This window comes from Pan paniscus, chromosome 16, assembly GCF_029289425.2.
Source record: "Pan paniscus chromosome 16, NHGRI_mPanPan1-v2.0_pri, whole genome shotgun sequence".
Classification (NCBI taxonomy): Eukaryota; Metazoa; Chordata; class Mammalia; order Primates; family Hominidae; genus Pan; species Pan paniscus.
In genome coordinates, this window is record NC_073265.2 from 53,574,507 (window position 1) to 53,595,129 (window position 20,623).

The 20,623-nt window shown below is 40.3% G+C and overlaps 1 protein-coding gene and 1 non-coding gene across 35 annotated transcripts in view; one reads left to right on the top strand and one right to left on the bottom strand.

Moving 5' to 3' along the window:
- Window positions 1-20,623, bottom strand: part of CSNK1G1 (casein kinase 1 gamma 1) — a 207,738-nt gene that overhangs the window by 154,700 nt on the left and 32,415 nt on the right. For 3 of the 34 annotated variants that reach the window (XM_055098286.2, XM_055098302.2, XM_055098289.2), the window contains exon 2: window positions 19,918-20,060. The exons of 20 other annotated variants lie outside the window; for them this stretch is intronic. The gene's annotated coding sequence lies outside the window, so the exon portion shown is untranslated. Of the gene's footprint in view, window positions 1-576; window positions 11,884-19,917; window positions 20,061-20,623 lie in introns of those variants that run through there. 11 more of the 34 variants (XM_055098310.2, XM_055098294.2, XM_055098314.2 and 8 more) reach the window with 8 other exon arrangements.
- LOC112437342 (small nucleolar RNA SNORA48) lies at window positions 19,935-20,073 on the top strand. The gene has a single exon (XR_003025965.1). It is a non-coding gene; the product is annotated as a small nucleolar RNA SNORA48 (small nucleolar RNA).

Genomic DNA, 20,623 nt, shown 5'->3' on the forward strand with positions numbered 1-20,623 from the left:
TTTGGGAGGCCAAGGCGAGCTCATCACTTGAGGCCAGGAGTTCAGGACAAGCTTGGAAAACAGGGCAAAACCTGTCTCTATTAAAACTACAAAAATTAGCCGGGCATGGTGGCACACGCCTGTAGTCCCAGCTACTTGGGAGGCTAAGGCAGGAGAATCAATGGAACTCAGGAGGTGGAGGGTGCAGTAAGCTGAAATCATGCCACTGTTCTCCAGCCTGGACGAGAGAGCAAGACTCTGTCTCAAAAAAAAAAAAAAAAAAAGAAAGAAACAAAAGAAAAGAAAAAAAGTTAATACAGCTTGTCTATCATAAAGGGAGGAGACCACCCCTCATGTTGTCTTATGCCCAATTTCTGCCTCCAAAGAAAAAAGAAGTAAAAACTAAAAGGCAGAAATGAAATTCACAGGCAGACAGCCCAGCTCTGAGCCCTGGGCCTGGTAGTTAAAAATCAAGCCCTGACTTAACTGCTTGTGTTATCTATAGATTCCAGACATTGTATGGAAAAGCATCATGAAAATCTCTGTCCTGTTCTGTTCCATTCTGAATACCCGTGCATACAGCCCCCAGTCACGTACCCCCTGCTTGCTCAATCGATCATGACCCTCTTACGTGGACCCCCTTACAGTTGTAAGCCCTTAAAAGGGACAGGAATTGCTCACTTGGAGAGCTTGGTTTTTTGAGACCTAAGTCTGCTGATGCTCCCGGCCGAATAAAGCCCTTTGGTGTCTGAGGGGTTTTGTCTCCGGCTTGTCCTGCTACATCATAATTCGTATTATTGCTGGTATTATCATGTCACAGCCTTTAGAGACATGGAACTTTTTTTTTTGAGATGGAGTCTCGCTCTGTCGCCCACGCTGGAGTGCAGTGGCATAATCTAGGCTCACTGCAACCTCCGCCTCCCAGGTTCAAGCAATTTTCCTGCTTCAGCCTCCTATGTAGCTGGGATTACAGGTGTGCGCCACTACGCCCGGCTAATTTTTCTATTTTTAGTAGAGACAGTGTTTCACCATGTTGGCCAGGCTGGTCTCAAACTCCTGACCTCAGGTGATCCGCCAGCCTCGGCCTCCCAAAGTGCTGGGATTATAGGCGTGAGCCACTGTGCCCGGCCTAAAGTTTTCTATAGAATTTTTGTAGAGTCTTTATCAGATTAAGTTCCTTTTAAATCCTATTGTGAAGGTTTTCCTATTATGAACTATTAGTGAATATTATCAAATACTTTTTTTGTATCCATCAAAGTGATAAGGTTTCTCTCTTTTTTTTTTTTAATGTGGTGAATTACATTTCATCTGTTTTTACTTATTTGTTTTCAACAGGGTTTCGTTGTGTTGGCCAGGATGGCCCAGGATGGCTGGGACTACAGGGGCATACCATCACCCACCTAATTTTTAAATTCTTTTGCAGAAACGTGGTCTCACTATGTTCCCCAGGCTGGTCTCAAACTCCTGGCTTCAAACAATCCTTACACTTTAGTCTCCCGAAGTGCTGGGATTATAGGCGTGAGCCACCACATTCAGCCTCATGTCTGTTTTTAAAATAATTTTTCAACTGGGAGATTTCAAACGTGGTCTATCTTTAGCCTACAATTAGTGCAATTGATTTTTCTTGAGTTTACCTGGTAAATAATACCAGTTCTAATTGATTCACTCATTTCACCTGACAAAGATGGAAAGGAAGCTAGGGGCTTAAGCAACTGCTACATAGCTGGGAAAAGGATTTCGAGACTGCTGCCAATTTTCTCACCTAATGACTTCACTTCTAAACCTTATCCAACTTAGGTGGGGAGTTCTTCCAGGTAGAAGTAAGCCAACTGTGATATTAACAGCTTTTATCAAAGAGGAGGGACATATATATTTATATAAAAATTTTTACAAATAAATTAATCATATATATATATATTTTTAATGGCTTTGTAGTTGTGGCCTCAAGACACAACTGAATTATATACCCAACTAACTTTCTTCTTCCCGTGACGTATCAGTAGGGGTTTCTAAACTTTATGTGGTTCTAACAACAGTGTATGCTCAAAAAAAATAGCTGCAAATGATTTTCTTTCCATCTGGTCTAAATAATACTGTTTCTGAAAGACATTTCTAGAAATTTGTGGCATGAGATTAGGGCAGTTACCTGGTTTTCATCACTCTGAAGTTTTCTTTGCTAGTGATGCTTTGGTATTATTGTTTTTTGGTTAATTCATTATATCATATTATTTTGGGAGGGAGGTAAGTTTGAAGGGCTGCTGAGTATAAACTTGTATTTCTTTATGTCTTTCTTTCTTTTTTTAAAGACAGGCTCTCACTCTGTTGCCCAGACTGGAGTGTGGTGGCATGATCTTTTTTTTTTTTTTTGAGACAAAGTTTCGCCCTGTCACCCAGGCTGGAATGCAGTGGTGCAATCCCAGCTCACTGCAACCTCCGCCTCCCAAGTTCAAGCAATTCTCCTGCCTCAGCCTCCCAAGTAGCTGGGATTACAGGCACATGCTAACGAGCCTGGCTAATTTTTGTATTTTTAGTAGAGACGAGGTTTCACCATGTTGGCCGGGCTGGTCTTGAACTCCTGACCTCAGGTGATCTGCCCATCTCGGCCTCCCAAAGTGCTGGGATTACAGGCATGAGCCACCGTGCCTGGCCAACATGATCTTGGCTCACTGCAACCTCTACTTCCCAGGCTCAAGTGATCTCTTGCTCAGTCTCCTGAGTAGCTGGAACTACAGGCACACACCACTACACCTGGCTAAATTTTGTACTTTTTTTTAGAGACAATGTTTTGCCATGTTGCCCAGGCTGGTCTCCAACTCCTGGGCTCAAAGTGATCCGCCTGCCTCAGCCTCCCAAAGTGCTGGAATTAACGGCGTGAGCTACTGCGCCTGACCTAAACTTACATTTATAATATCATCTTTTCCAGAGAACTATTTACTTTGGACAAATGTTTCTAATGAGGTTCAAATTTACTGTGATGCTGGATAAAACCTGGTATCATCCAGAGTCTCACACGTTAGACTTTGAGCTGGTTTCTCACTACTTAATAAAATTTGTCCCATTTGATTTTCTTGTCAAATTACATGTATTACTATTATTAAAATGCATCTACTCTCAAAGGATATCAGGCATCCTGAGACTATTCAAAGGAAATATACCTTTTTTTTTTCCAAAAATGCTTTGAGTAGCACTTTTAGAATAAGTGCTTTCTTGAGGTGATTGCTTTATGGAAGCAATACTTGCCTGAATTTTAAATTATTATAAGCTTATTTCAGTTCGTTGAATTTGTTTTGTTTTGTTTTGAGATGGAGTCTCCCTCTGTTGCCCAGGCTGGAGTGCAGTGGCACGATCTCGCTCACTGCAACCTCTGCCTCCCAGGTTCAAGCAATCCTCCTGCCTTAGCCTCCTGAGTAGTTGGAATTACAGGCACATGCCGCCATGCCCGGCTAATTTTGTGTGTGTGTGTTTTAGTAGAGACGAGGTTTCACCGTGTTGCCCAGGCTGGTCTTAAACTCCTGAGCTCAGGCAATCCGCTATCATGCTTCACCCCCTGTATTCGTGTTACAGACATAAAATGTAACACCTTTATTTTGAATAAAGCATAAAAGAAAAATACTGCTTGTATAAAATAAATGACTGCCTAAGTAGACCAAGGCTTTTTTTTTTTTTTTTTTTTTTTTTTTTTGAGACAGGGTCTCACTCTGCTACCCAGGTTAGAGTGCAGTGATGCCTCAACCTTCTGGGCTCAAGCAATCCTCCCACCTCAGCCTCCTGAGTAGCTGGTACAACAAGTGAGCACCATGACATCTGGCTAATTTTTGTTTAGTTTTTGTAGAGACAGAGTCTCACCATGTTTCTCAGGTTGGGCTCAAGCGATCCACATGCTTGGCCTCCCTAAGTGCTGGGATTACAGGAGTGAGCCACTGCACCAGGCCCTTTTTCTTATTCTCTAGATAATTCCACCGAAACAGGCACACGTCAAAAAAACAAATGCATTAATGAAGAGGTTACAACGCTCAGAAGTACCAGATATTGATTCTTTACTGGGAAGGTGTAGAGTGGCAAAGTGAATAGTGGGTGTCCCACCTAACAGGTACAGCTATTTCTGCTCCTGTTGAATTTTGCCATATAAAAATACGGGGCCGGGCACAGTGGCTCACGCCTGTAATCCCAGCACTTTGGGAGGCTGAGACAGGCGGATCACTTGAGGTCAGGAGTTCAAGACCAGCCTGGCCAACATGGGGAAATTCTGTCTCTACCAAAAATACAAAAATTAGCCAGGCGTGGTGGCAAGTGCCTGTAATCCCAGCTACTTGGGAGGCTGAGGCGGGAGAATCGCTTGAGCCCAGGAGGTGGAGGTTGCAGTGAGCTGAGATCGTGTCAATGTACTCCAGCCTGGGTGACAGAACAAGGCTCCATCACAAAAAAAAAAAAAAAAAAAGAAAAAAAGAAAAAAAAGAATACGGGTCCCATGCAATGTTGCCAGCTCTGAGTTTTCAGAAGTTGCTTAACACTGAAATTTTAATAAAATCTCCCAGTTTTTATATGTTCGCAATTAATTTTTAAAAATTTTTAAACACTGTCCACACCACCAGTTTGTAACCTCTGGTCTCAAGTTCTTAAAGTGAAATATGGCTTTTTAAATCTTTAGCGTAAGTGATCTACATTGCCAAAAACAAGGGTGGGAATTCACAAAACACAAAGGAAAATATCCTGTTTAAGATTAAAAAGTATCTTGTTCACCCTACAATACAAATTCGTAATATAAAAGCAAAAGTATGAGATATTTATAATGCTCTCTATAGAGAAATTCAGAATAGTATGATTACTATTGGTAATAAGTTTAATTCATTTCTGTTTCTTATTCAAGAGAAAAATTCCCATTTTTAATTTCAAATGCAAAAAATAACAATTTAATGTCTTATTTAAGGAAATGAGCATCACACAAAATAACAGCTTATTACCCACTGAAATAAAAAAAAGCATTTTTTTTCTTTTTTTTTTTTTTTTTTTTTTTTTTTTTTTTGGAGATAGGGACTTGCTCTGTTGCCCAGGCTGGAGTGCAGCAGTGCAATCATGGCTCACTGGAGCTTCAACCTCCTGGGCTCAAGCAATCCTCCCACCTCAGCTTTCCCCGCAGATGGGACCACAGGCACATACCACCATGCCCAGCTAATTTTTCTATTTTTTGGTGGGGGAAGAGATTAGGTTGTGCTATGTTTGCCCAGGCTGGTTTCAAACTCTTGGATTCAAGCGATCCTCCTGCTTCAACCTCCCAAAGGGCTGGGATTACAGGCACGAGCCATCGCACCCAGCCTAATTAAAGCATTTCTATGACAGTTTTATAATATAAAGAGAAATGGCCATAATATATCATGCACAAAATTACTAAAGATCTATGGGCTATTGGCTAATATGAAGACAGCTGCTTCTGATATTGTACTCAAGGAAGCCATGAACACGGCAAATTTAAAAGTGTCTGGTCAAACACCTAACACCAGTATTAATAAAGTTTTCTAATTATGAAATGACCATATTGTTAAATTTTCCCTGAGCAAGACTTTCCTCCACCTACTGAAAGTGGAAAAGAATGGAGGGAGTTAGAGTTATGATTTGGGACATAAAGCCTGAATTATTTTTCTATAGTTCCCGCTAAGCTACTGATAAACCACAGAAGGCAGTAACAAACCTCACAAGAGTGCCTGGTAGGCTCTAATTGGATCTTATCTAACATTTTACTGTATTTTTTCTTTTTTCTTAACTAAATTACTCTAAGTAGTAAATATCTTTTGCCTTCTGAAATCAATATTCTGTAATATGTAATATCTTCCTCTCATGGAGCATAAGTAGTAAATATCTTTTGCCTTCTGAAATCAATATTCTGTAATATGTAATATCTTCCTCTCATGGAGCATAAAGTCTTATTGTAACTTGAATCCTCCCATATTCATTTCTCTTTCCTAGTTTTGTGCATGAAATACCCACAAAGCAATTTGGTTATTTCTCCTAAAGCTGTTCAACAGTTAAACCTTTTTCCTTTGAAGCACATACTATACTCTCAATTGGTACATGCATGCAAAACAAGTTTTCTTTTCTCTCTCTTTTTTTTTTTTAAATACAGACAAGGTCTTACTACATTGCCCAAGGTCTTAATACATTGCCCAGGCTGGTCTCGAACTCCTGGGCTCAAGCAATCCTCCCGCCTTGACTTCCCAAAGTGCTGGTATTACCAGCATGAGCCGCCATGTCTGGCCCAAAGCAAGTTTTTAAATCTCATTTAGTACAGGCCAGGCAATGGTGGCTCATGCCTGTAATCCCAGCACTTTGGGAGGCCAAGATGGGTTGATCCCTTGAGCCCAGTAGTTCAAGACCAGCCTGGGCAACATGGTGAAACCCTGTCTCTAGCAAAAAAATAAATTAAACAATACAAAAATTAGCCAGACATGGTAGTGCGCATCTATAGTCCCAGCTACTCAGGAGGCTGAAGTGGGAGGATCACTTAAGTCCAGGAGGCAGAGCCTGGAGTGAGCAGGAGACTGTGGCACTACATTCCAGCCTGGGTGACAGAGGAGATCCTATCTCAAAAAATAAATAAGTAAGTAAAATAAAGTCAGTTATTATAAAATTTAAGATAGAGTTCACTTTAATCATAACATTGTAAAATGCACTGCACTTTTACATTCCTCGTTTTGTTTTTGGGTTGTTTTTTTTTTTTTCCTCGCTCTGTTGCCCAGGCTGGAGTGCAGTGGCACAATCATCTCACTGTAGCTTCAAACTCCTGGGCTCAAGCAATCCTCATGTCTCAGCCCCCTGAGTACCTAGGACTACAGGCTCACGCCACTATGCTGGGCTAATTTTTCCTTTTTTCTTTTTAAAAAATGGAGTCTTAGTATGTTGCCCAGGCTGATCTTGAACTCCTGGCCTCAAGTGATCCTCCTGCCTTGGCCTCGCAAAGTGCTAGGATTACAAGCGTAAGCTAGCACAACCAGCCTCCTCTTGCTTTTGTGTGGTATTTACTGGCAACCTGAAAAGCTGTGGTTTAAAATCTGCTATGACATTGAATATAATTACTAGCTTACTTTTATTTAACTTTTGTCCAGTCTCAAAAAATTATTTAATTACTGACTATACTTTTTTTTTTTTTTTTTTGAGACAGAGTTTCACTTTTGTTGCCCAGACTGGAGTGCAATGGCGCAATCTCAGCTCACTGCAACCTCCGCCTCCTGGGTACAAGCGATTCTCCTGCCTCAGCCTCCCTAGTAGCTGCGATTACAGGCATGTGCCACCACGCCCAGCTAATTTTGTATTTTTAGTAGACATGGGGTTTCTCCATGTTGGTCAGGCTGGTCTCAAACTCCTGACCTCAGGTGATCCACCCGCCTCAGCCTCCCAAAGTGCTGGGATTACAGGTATGAACCACCGTGCCTGGCCAATTACTGACTATACTTAAAACATATAAACAATTTCACCCATCCAATTAAAATCTTTAAAGTTATATTTACTCCCCTCCTTCCTTCAAATGCCATTATCCCCTTATCTTCTCACTCTATAGCTATGTGGAAATGCAAAAGGAATACTAGTGTTCTTAAAACAAAGCCTCTCTTTTCCCAGCTGATTTTACTGTTCTATAAAAATAGTTTGCTTTAAGACATCTGTCACATTGTAGAACAGTAACAACTACACCATCTAAACCTTATTGGGCCTTTATGCACCAGGTATACTTTAAATTATTTAAATATATTAATTCATTAAATCCTTCCACTACCTTATGGATAGTAATACTGTTACTATAATTCTCACTTCACAGATGAGGAAACCAAGTAAGATGCGTAACAAAACTAGAAAGCAGTAGAGGCTTTGACACTTTTGTCAGGTAGATACTTGACATCCTGACTCAAAAGCCCCTGACTTACACTACTACGTATTTATAAACACTACACTGATTACCCAAACCTATAAATACCGAAGCATATGATTGTCCTGTGCGATGGTTAATACTGAGTGTCAACTTGATTGGACTGAAGGATGCAAAGTAATGTTCCTGGGTGTTTCTGTGAGGGTATTGCCAAAGAAGATTAACATTTGAGTCAGTGGCCTGGGAGAGGCAGACCCACCCTTAATCTGGGTGGTACCATCTAATCAGCTGCCAAAATGGCTAGAATAAAGCAGGCAGAAGAAGACAGAAAGAGCAGCCTTGCTGAGTCTTCCAGTTTTCACCTATCTCCCATGCTGGATGCTTCCTACCCTCGAAGAACATCTGACTCCAAGTTCTTCAGCTTTTGGTCTCTTGGACTTACACCAGTGGTTTGCCAGAGGCTCTCAGGCCTTCGGCCACAGACTGGAGGCTGCACTGTCTGCTTCCCTACTTTTGAGGTTTTGGGACTCAGACTGGCTTCCCTGCTCCTCAGTTTGCAGATGGCCTATGGTGAGTCTTCACCTTGTGACTGTGTGAGTCAATTCGGCTTAATGAACTCCCCTTCATATATACATATATTCTATTAGTTCTGTCCTTCTAGAGAACCCTGACTAATACACCCTAGGACCACATATTCTTGTTGCCTAATTATAAAGGAACTCCATGAAATTTCTTTAATGGTTCTTAAGAGTCACTGCTGACTGTGCAACAAATGCACATGGTATTATAAGAAAATTTATTCTTTTAGGGAATAAGTACATTTTCATGTAAAATATTCAAGTTTTGAATACATCAATAGAATCCTACTAAATTAGCTTGTATTGTACAGTGAAATTATTACCATACAGTCTGATACTCTGTAATATGTGTTAGCAGGGTAACTATTGAACACGTAAAAAGCATCTGAATCATGAGAACTTGATTAATACAGGATTTAATAAAGAATTCTTTTGTTGTTTTCAGTATTTGTGACATCTGGGTAGTGGACACTTTTTCCTATAATCATCCCCTACAGCTACACAGTAATAAAAGTATATTTTAAGGAGAATGGAGCAACACAATTTCAAGTGGTTGTTAGTGATATTTTACCTTCACTGAGATATAGCTACAGTTACATTATCTCACTCATAAGCAGCATAGCAGGCATCCATTTGAATTCTACAAATGTATATGCTCAGCTTTCAGACTCATCTTTCATTATTTTCAGTAAAAACAACTCCAAATTCTATTAATTGGAGAAGGTATACAGGTGGTGAGCTTGCCTAAAAGACAATGCACATATCCTGATAGCTGTTAGTACTGCCTTATTCTCATATTATAATGGCTTACTTACTTCATACCAAGAGAAACTCTTATAGCCCCAGAATCACAAAAAATTATATAATCATTTCTATAACAAATTTACTCAAATAGCAGAGAAGTAGATTCACAACTACTTTAAATAAAGGTTTTAAAAGCTCCATAATTATAACTACCTTTAACTATTATAACTTTAGGCCTTAAATCACATCTCTAAATTTTTACAGTAATAAGACAAGCATCTTTTAAGTGCCTACTGCATACCAGGCACTATGCAAGACACTTCACCTGGACTATCTTAATGACTATCCTATGAAAGAGGTATGATTATTATCACTTTACATAAAAGAAAAGATTAGAGAGGATAAGTAATTGGCCTAATACTACACAGCTAAGAAATGGCAGAGACAGAGATGGACAGAGAGACAGAGAGTTAGTTCAAACTCATATCTGCCCTGATTCCAGTGGTGCTACCCACATCATGTCATATCTTATATTACATCAAACTTTACCTCATTAAATGTGAATAAAAACCTTTGCATCTCAGCTTTCAGTTTTGTAGTGTTTTAAGCCATGAACTACAAAAAGAAATAGCTTTTTTGGAAACAGAGTCTTGCTCTGTCACCCAGGCTAGAGCAAAGTGGCACAATCTTGGCTCATTGCAACCTCGACTTCCCAGGTTTCAAGTGATTCTTGTGCCTCAGCTTCCTAAGTGGCTAGGACTACAGGTGTGTGCCATGATGCCCAGCTGATTTTTGTATTTTTAGTAGAGACAGGGTTTTGCCATGTTGCTCAGGCCAGTCTCGAACTCTTGGCCTCAAGTGATCCACCTACCTCAGCCTCCCAAAGTGCTGGAATTATAAGTGTGAGCCACCATGCCTGGCCCAAGAAAATATTTTTAACATTTAAAAAAGTAGTTTAGGCCAGGCGTGGTGGTTCACACCTGTAATCCCAGCACTTTGAGAGGCCGAGGTGCGCAGATCATCTGAGGTCAGGAGTTCGAGATCAGCCTTGCCAACATGGTGAAACTCCGTCTCTACTAAAAATACAACAATTAGCCGGGCATGGTGGCAGGCACCTTTAATCCCAGCCACTCAGGAGGCCGAAGCAGGAGAATCGCTTGAACCTGGGATGTGGAGGTTGCAGTGAGCTGAGATCACGCCATTGCACTCCAGCCTGGGTGACAGAGCGAAACTCTGTATCAAAAAAAAAAAGTAGTTGAAAAATAATTTAAAATGTTTCTTGCTCATATAAGCAAAATATCTTACTTTTATGTTTAAAGTTACATAAAATTTTTTAAAAGAATTTTTAGAAATGAACAAAGCCCACAAGATAAATGAGATTATGTTAAATGTTCAAACCTAAGAATCACTGGTGTTCCTGAGGGAAAAGAAAAGCCAGAAAGTTTGGAAAACTGATTTGAGGGAACAATTGAAGAAAATTTCCCTGACTAGCTGGGAGCAGTGGCCCATGCCTGTAATCCCAACACTTTGGGAGGCCAAGGTAGATGGATCACCTGAGGTTAGGAGTTCAAGACCAGCCTAGCCAACATGGTGAAATCCTGTCTCTACTAAAAATACAAAACTTAGCCAGGTATGGTGGCGGGCACCTGTAATGCCAGCTACTCGGGAGGCTGAGACAAGTGAATCACTTGAACCCAGGAGGCCAAGGTTGCAGTCAGCCCAGATTGCGCCATTGCACTCCAGACTGAGCAACAAGAGTGAGACTCCATCTCAAAAAAAAAAAAAAAAAAAAAAAAAAAGAAATGCTAAAAGGAGGTCTAAATCTTGAAACAATGGCTGGGCACAGTGGCTCATGCCTGTAATCCCAGCACTTTGGGAGGCTGAGGTGGGAGGATTACTTGAATCCAGGAGTTCAAGACCAGCCTGGGCAACATAGTGAGACACCATCTCAAAAAAAAAAAAAAAAAAAAGAAAAGAAAAGAAAGAAAGAAACAAAAGGTCAATATGTACCAGAATAGAAGCTCCTGAAAGCACAAAACTCACAAGGTCTATAAAATAACATAATGAGGACAACAAAGTGTCTAGGTAACAATCAACATGATGACTAAAGCAGTACCTCACATCTCAGTATTAATGCTGAATGTAAATGGTCTTAAATGTGCCACTTAAAAGGTACAAATTGGCAAAATGGATAAAAAATTGGAAACCAAGTATTTGCTGTCTTCAAGAGGCTCACCTAACACCTAAGGATTCCTACATGCAAACGGAAACCAAAAGCAAGAAGTAATAGCTGTTCTTACATCAGATAAAACAGACTTTAAAGAAACAACAGTTTAAAAAGACAAAGTCATTATACAATGATAAAAGGATCAATTTAACAAGATTTTACAATCTTAAACATATATGTACCTAATTCTGGAGCATCTAGATTCATAGAACAATTACTACTAGACCTAAGAAAAGACAGAGACAGCAACACAATAATAATGGGGGACTTCAACACTCCACTGATAGCCCTAGATAGATAGATCTTCGAGCACTAGATAGATCTTAGAGACACAAAGTCAACAAAGAAACACTGGATTTAAACTGCACTTGAGAACAAATGGACCTAACAGATATTTACTGAACATTCTACCCAAGAACTGCAAGATATACAGTCTTCTCATTACCACATGAATCATTCATTACAGGCATGCACTGACCACCACACCCAGCTAATTTTTTTGTATTTCAGTAGAGATGGTGTTTCACCATGTTGGCCAGGCTGGTCTTGAACTCCTGACCTTAAGTGATATGCCTGCCTCGGCCTGCCAAAGTGCTGGGATTACAGGAGTGAGCCACCGTGCCCAGCCTAAAATCTTTTATCTCAGCAGTCCTCAACCTTTTTGGCACAAGGACCAGTTTTACAGAAGACAATTTTTCCACAGACTGGGGGTGGAGGGGAGGGGGGAATGGTTTAGGGATGATTCAAGCACACTACATTTATTATGCACTTAATTTCCATTATTATTACATTGTACTATGCAATGAAATAATTATTCAACTCACCATAATGTAGAATCAGTGGGAGCCCTGAGCTTGTTTTCCTGCAACTGGATGGTCCTTTCTGCAAGTGATGGGAGACTCTGGCCAATCATCAGGCATTAGATTCTCATAAGGAGCGCATAAACTACATCCCTCTCACGTGCAGTTCACAACAGGGTTCACGCTTCTATGAGAATCTAATGCTGCCATTGATCTGACAGGAGGTGGCGCTCAGGCAGTAATGCAAGTGATGGGGAGTGGCTTTAAATACAGATGAAGCTTCACACACTCACCTGCCACTCACCTGCCACTCACCTCCTGCTGTGCAGCACGGTTCCTAACAGGCCATGGACCACTACTGGTCTGTGGCCCAGAGCTTCAGGACCCCTGTTTTATCTAACAGATGACAGCAGTTAAACTTACCTTCACCAAAAAGTGTACTTCTATAACTACCTAATTTAGAGTAAGCTTAGAGACCACAATATTATTTCCATTTTTGGTTTCCCTAATAACTCCAGAAGAGTTACTACAAAGATTCAGATTATTGACTTATTTTGCAAGTACTGCTCAGTTCACATAATCTACAAAGAAAATGATAATCTGCTGCAAATCTACCTGTCATTTCAGAACACATCCTGTGTGAGAAGGGTAGCCTAATACATGCTTTTAGGAAAAACATATTTCAATACCTGATAAAGAGTTTTGTCTACCTCACTAAAAATTTTTTTAAGCAAAGCTAGGCTAAAACAATAAAAACATAACCTTATCTGAGAAGACGGCTTTCCTTCCCTACTCAAGGAAAATAAATAATAAAACAATCAAGATGAAGCCAGTATTGAGGAGCCACAGACACTTCTTACTGGCATAAAAATAAAGTACCACAAAGGTCCTGATCCTCATTTTTCTTTCAATTGTTATACTTTTTCTTAAAAAAATAAGGGCTTTGATAACTGCACTTTGGTAACAAAGTCAGTCACCATGACTGCCTATAGAAACACAAAAAGGCAGCCTTGATGATTGTCCCAAGAAATTATTGACTTGATTTTTCCATTAACTGCCTCATCACTATCTACCTCCTAAAGAATCAGTATATTTCTTTCACGAATATTTACTTTGTGATTGATGATTTGAATTTTAAGCTTTAATAACCAACTTTAACAATTATTATTTTTTAAAAACCCTATCACAAGCTTAGTAGTAAAGAATCATTCTAATGTTGATGGAAACAATTAGAATTTCAACCTTTTCTGTTGATCAAGAAAATACTAGACTGTCATACAAGCTACACCCTCACTTGAGTTCTCTAAGGATGAAAGTCAACAAATTCTTGCTGTTGTTCCTGTATTGTCCTAGTCATTTCATTTCAAAAACCTAAGAACAAGGAGAAAGTAAAATTTACCTGCAATATCCCAGTAATCTTTTTCAATGCAAGCACAAATATTTCCTGTTTGTCACTATACCCCTAGTACCTACACTAGGCCTAACACATAGTATAACAGTTGCTCAATAAATGTATGGAGCATGAATGAATAATATTCATCTTAATTCATATATCCATCTATCGATTTATGTGGCTATTTTTTACCTATCTGCCTACCAAACTATTCTATGGAACTCTATGCGACTAAGGACTGCTCTCTGACTTACGTACCTAAACCGTTCAAAGCACTATGCCCAAAACAGAGTAAACAAATGTAAAATTGAATTGGCTGTATTCAAATAACTGAAATTTACTTGACAAATTATCTTGATTAACTAGATTCGATCTCTCTCATTTCACTCCTTATTCTATTCACAAGAAAATTACAAAGCAAAACCACAATGTCCTCAAAGTGTATAAGCCACACTCTACATACTTCCTTTCTTCCTTTCTTATTTGTTTTAAAGCCCAGGAATTCTACCGAAGTCAGCATAAATGCTACCTGCACTCAATACTTACCTATGTCACTGAACATGCTTAATTGATAAATTTAAATAATAATTTTGGCAGGTCCTGTGGTATGTGCCTATAATCCCGGCTACTCAAGAGACTGAGGTGGGAGGATCACTTTGAGCCCAGGAGTTCATGACCAGCCTGGGCAACTTAGAAAGACTCCATCTCAAACAAAAAAATAACAACAATAATTAATTTTTGATCTGAAAATGTAAGAGATTCAAAATAACTGACATAGATATAACAAACTAGAAAGCATCTATAACCAAGGAAAATATAACTTTCATTAGAGAGGAAGTTTACAGGTTAGTAATAGTTCATGGAAAACTCAGTTTTAGTCACGATTCTATGGAAAAATCATCTACTCAAGTAATATAAAAATTTTAACTAGTGAGATTTACATTACAGAAAATCCTTCACATAAACATATTTTATAAATATTCACATATGTCTTTTTAACATATTATTTACTTTTTTCTGATTCAGAAACACATGCTTGTTATTTTGAAAAAAGCAGAACTCGGCCGGGCGCAGTGGCTCACACCTGTAATCCCAGCAATTCAGGAGGCCAAGACGGGTAAATCACCTGAGGTCAGGAGTTCAAGACCGGCCTGGCCAACATGGTGAAACCCCATCTCTACTAAAAATACAAAAATTAGCCAGGCGCAGTGGCAGGCACCTGTAATCCCAGCTACTCAGGAGGCTGAGGCAGGAGAATCACTTGAACCTGGGAGGTGGAGGTTGCTGTGAGCTGAGATCTTGCCACTGTATGCCAGCCTGGGCAACAGAGCGAGTCTCCGTCTCAAACAAAACAAAACAAAAAAACAAAAGCAAGCAGAACTCATAGAAACATATGACAAAAAAATGAGAGTGAAACTTCATCACCAAAAAAGACTTCTAATAAGTTTTTCCAGTAATATACTCACATTTTTGTCTGTTTTAAGAGACAGAATCTTGCTCTGCCACCCAGGCTGAAATGCAGTCGTACCATGATAGCTCACTGCAGCCTCGAACTCCTGGGTTCAAGCTATTCTACCACTTCAGCCTCCCGAACAGCTAGGACTACAGGTACCACCATGCCTATTTTATTTTTTGTAGAATGGGTCTCATTATGTTGCCTAGGCCGGTCTCAAACTCTTAGCCTCAAGTAATCCTCCCACCTCAGCTTCCCAAAGCTCTGGGATTACAGATGTGAACCCACCTGGCTTTGTTTTTTACTGTGATAAAATATATATAACATAATATTTATAATTTAACCTTTTGTAAATGTACAATTCAGTGGCATGAAAACACACTCACAATATTGTGTAACAGTCTCCAGTATCTATACCCAAAATATTCTCATTATCCTCAACATTAATTCTGTACCCATTAAACAACAGCTCTGCTTTTCTCTGCCCCATCAGCCCCTGATAACCTCTATTCTACTTTGTCTTTGAATTTGTCTATCCTAGGTAGCTCATAAGTGAAATCATGCAATATTTGTCCTGTGTCTGACTTATTATACTAAGCACGTTTTCAAAGTTTACCCACGTCATAGCTATGTGTCAGAATTTCCTTCCTTTGTATGTATATACTACATATTGTTTATCCACTCATCTGTCAACAGGTGCTTGGTTGGCTATTATGAATGCTGTTATAAAGGTACTGTACAAACATCTGTTTCAAACCCTGTTTTTGATTCTTTTAGATATATGCCTAAGAGAGGACTGCCGGGTCTATATGGTAGTCCTATGTGTAACCTTTCGAGAAACTGCCAAGCTGTTTTCCACAATGGCTGTGGCATTTTATATTCCCACCAGCAATAAACAGAGTTCCAATTTCTCCACATCCTCACTACTTTTTTACTTTCTGTGTGTGTATTTTAATAGCTATCTTAATGGATGTGAAGTGATATTTAGTATGATAGCAAGATTAGGACTTCTACAGATGTGCAAGAACCATTTTCTAAGTAAGCATAGGCATGGGACATCTAACAACTTGATGGTTAAAAACACTTGAGCCGGGCGCGGTGGCTCACACCTATAATCCCAGCACATTGGGAGGCCAAGACAGGCAGATCACCTGAGGTCAGGAGTTCGAGACTAGCCTGACCAACACAGAGAAACTCCCATCACTACTAAAAATACAAAATTAGCTGGGTGTGGTGGTACATGCCTATAATCCCAGCTACGCAGGAAGCTGAGGCAGGAGAATCGCTTGAACCTAGGAGGTGCAGGTTGTGGTGAGCTGAGATCGTGCCACTGCACTCCAGCCTGGGCAACAAGAGTGAAACTCGGTCTCAAAAAAAAAAAACAAAAACAAAAAAAAAACACTTCTGGCCGGGCGCGGTGGCTTACACCTGTAATCCCAGCACTTTGGGAGGTGGAAGCTGGTGGATCACCTGAAGTTGGGAGTTCGAGACCAGCCTGACCAACATGGTGAAACCCCGTCTCTACTAAAAATACAAAATTAGCCAAGGATGGTGCTGCATGCCTGTAATCACAGCTACTTGAGAGGCTGAGGCAGAAGAATGGCTTGAACCCAGGAGGTGGAGGTAGCAGTGAGCCAAGATCACGCCACTGCACTACAGCCTGGGCAACAAGAGCGAAACTCCATCTCAAAAAAAAAGTACTTCCAAGAAAAGGGGAGAGCTAAAGTGCAGGATTCTGAAGGGAAAAAGTTAAGGAGGAGAGAAAAGGGGCTACAGGAAAAGAATTAGCAGTTACAAGGGATACAGTCAAGTGAATGTAATCTCTAGTACAGTGATTCTCAAAGCATTGTCCCTAGGTCACCAGCATGAACATCATCTGCAAATCTGCTGAAAATGGAAATTTGGGGGCCCTACCCCAGATGAGCTGAATCAGAAATTCAGGGGGTGAGGACCAGCAATCTGTGTTTTTTTGTTTTTTGTTGTTATTGTTGTTGTTGTTGTTTTGAGGTAGAGTCTCACTCTCTCGCCCAAGGGGGAGTGCAGTGGCACAATCTCCGCTCACTGCAACCTCTGCCTCCCAGGTTCAAGCGATTCTCCTGCCTCAGCCTCCCAAGTAGCTGGGATTACAGGCACCCACCACCACGCCCGGCTAATTTCTGTATTTTTAGTAGAGACAGGGATTCGCCATGTTGGCCAGGCTGGTCTCAAACTCCTGACCTCAGGTGATCCACCCGCCTCGGCCTCCCAAAGTGCTGGGATTACAGACATGAGCCCAGCCAGCAATCTGTGTTTTAACAAACCCTCCAGAAAATTCCAATACATGCTAACATTTTAGAATCACTAGTGTCTAATAAGAGAACTTTAATTATGTAATTAAGATTAAAGCAAAAGAAACAGGAGGAGCAGTAGTGCCCACTGACAACTGTCAGAGGACAAATTGCACAAGGCCTTAAATGCGAATATTAAATCAAGAGGAGTGACTGACAGTTCTCAATTTCTGAGGCTCTTTTCCTCTATTAATACCACTGCCCTCAACTAGAGAATGGTCTTTTCAAACTCTCACAGAGTATTTATGAAACTTGACTATATGCTATGCCCAAGAACCACTAAGTTGCATCCATCAATTCTGATGTTGTTTTTTTAATTAACATTCAGTGTTATGCATTGGTAAACCTCTATCATTATTTCTTTTGTAACCTCAAGAGTTATTTAGATGTGTTCTTTTAAATTTCCAAACATTTTTAAAGGTCATCTTTTAAAAAAACTGAGTCCTAATTTAGTTTGCACTGTCATCGAAGGTTTGGTCTATAGAATACATATTCTTTGAATTTGTTGAGATTTTCAGGGCTACTTTGAAGGTTGTTACCTCTCGCATTACAGAAATTTTGGATTCCACAAAGTAACTATATCTGCAAATAGTAGTAACTGTATGAAACTAATTCTTTAAAACTTGAGTACAATGTTCTATATTCACCCAATAGCTCTGTCTTGTTGTGTTGTTTTAATGATTTTTTTTTTCTTTAGCACATCTCTGCTGGCAGGAAGTATTGTTTTAATGTCAAAAACATCTATTCTAATATAATGGTGAATTTATAAATTTCTCCTTGTAGTTGTTATGTAGGTTTATGTATGTTGAACCTGTATTATCTGGTATAAATAACAGAATTCTAGTATCTTCCTGGTAAACTAAACCTTTTATTGTTATATGATGCGGTAGAGACTGCAGGTGGCTTTCCCAGAATCACCACTCCCTCAGTAAAGTCCAATTTTATTCTGGGCAGCCTAATTACCTTGCAGCAAAGGGCTAATGAAGTTGCTAGGTAGAACTTCTGTGAAACCACTTTAAGGTCATGTATGTTGGCTCATGCCTGTAATCCCAGCACTTTGGGGGGCCGAGGCCAGAGGATCACTTGAGCCCAGGAGCTCAAGACCAGACTGGGCAATATGGCAAAATCCTGTCTCTACAGATAGTTTTTTAAAAATTAGCCAGGCATGGTGGTGTGTGCCTGTGGTCTCAGCTACTTAGGAGGCTGAGGTGGGAGGATCACTTAAAGCCTGGGTAGTTGGTACTGCAGTGAGCCATGATCACACCACGGCACTCCAACCTGGGCAATAGAGTGAGGCACTGTCTCAAAAACACCACCACGTCCAGCTAATTTTTATCTTTTTAGTAGAGCCGGGGTTTCACTACATTGGCCAGGATGGTCTCAATCTCCTGACCTCATGATCCACCCGCCTTGGCCTCCCAAAGTGCTGGGAATACAGGCGTGAGCCACAGTGCCCGGCCTGAAATATTTATTAAACTGTCATTTATTTCTTCTGTTGGTTGGTTGGTTGGTTTCAAAGACATCTTGCCCTGTCACTCAGGCTGGAGCGTAGTGGCATGATCAGATCTCACTGCAGCCTCAAACTCCTGGGCTCAAGCAATCCTCTTGCCTCAGTCTCTTGAGTAGCTGAGACTACCAGCTCGTGCCATGACACCCAGCTAATTTTTTTTTATTTTTTATAGAGACAGAGTGTCTTGCTATGTTGCCCAAGCTGATCTTGAACTGGCCTCAAGTGATCCTCCATAAGCCACCACACTCAGCTTAAACTGTCTTAAGACTAAGATGCTTAGAGAGGGAAAAGTGGTATTACAGTAAGCTTCTTGGGCATGACTTACTCACAGACTATCTACTCTAAAATCTAAAAGACCCTTTTTAAAAGCGGGATGAGGTGACTCTTCTAATTTAGTCAGCATGAGCAAGAACAAACAAAACCTATAAACTCAACTATTGAAAGTTACTTCGAACTTTATACTGAAAAAGCACTATACAAAAATTTCCGTCGGTTATTCCTCATGGTCACTTTTACAAGATGGTTTGTTCCCAACTGGCTAAATGACTTCCCTTGTTACCCACTGTATGCACTATTTCCCTTCCGACAGTGACATCCCCTTGCACTCTGTCAAGTAGGATTAAAACTTTTCAGACTCAAGTATTTTCCTTTTTCTCGTGGCTCTCCAGATATTATTAGCTGTTTCTTCAAGAGGCTTTAGAGGCAGAGATTCTTGAGCTTGACATCCTGGCTCCACCACATACCAGCAGTGTGAACTTCAGAAGTAACCTTCCTTTCTCTGCCTCATTTGCTGATCTGTAAAACTGGAATAGCCACACTTCAGTGGCTTGCTGTGAGAATAAAATGCATTTAACATGCCACTTGTTATGTAAACTCTCAATAAATTGCCATCACTATTATTAGTATTATGTTTTCTCACTAATACTTCCCTAGAACAAGCCTTTACTGCTGCTAGATTACATCCACTAGATTATGTCTGCATTTCCTCAACCAGCCCACTTCATTCATATCTTTTAGTAATCCAAAGTATTGTGCAGATCACCATCAGATTTACCTTGAATACATACAGATAATTCCTGTTACCCTCTAGCTTAAGAACCTTTAATGTGGTGATGTCCATCTCATGTCATCCAGGGATAAAGCAACCCTTGTTTATCCCAGCTTGGCTCTTGGTCTGTGCCCATGGCTGGTTCGTGCCTTGGATACATGGAAAATAAGTAAATGATTAAAAAATAAAAATTAAAAATCTTCTATGGATCCCTGCTTATGAGCACATCAAATCTAATTTCCTCTGCCTAACTTTCATTATCCTCTCTTTACAGCAGTTCCCAAACTTTGAGTGTACATCAGAATCATCTGGCATGCTTGTTAAAATACAGATTGCTGGACCCCAGTCTAGAGTTTCCACTTCAGTAGGTATGGGAGCAGGGCCTTAAAATCTGCATTTATAATAAATTTCCAGGAGACGCTGCTGCTGCTGCTGGTGGTCAAGAAACCACATTTTGAAAAGTACTATTCTATCTTGACCAGCCTGACCAACATGGAGAAATCCTACCTCTATTAAAAATACAAAATTAGCGGGGTGTGGTGGCGCATGCCTGTAATCCCAGCTATTCGGGGGGCCAAGGCAGGAGAATCGCTTGAACCCAGGAGGCAGAGGTTGCAGCGAGCTGAGATCGTGCCATTGCACTCCAGCCAGGGCAACAAGAGCAAAACTCCAACACACACACACACACACACACACACACACACACACACAC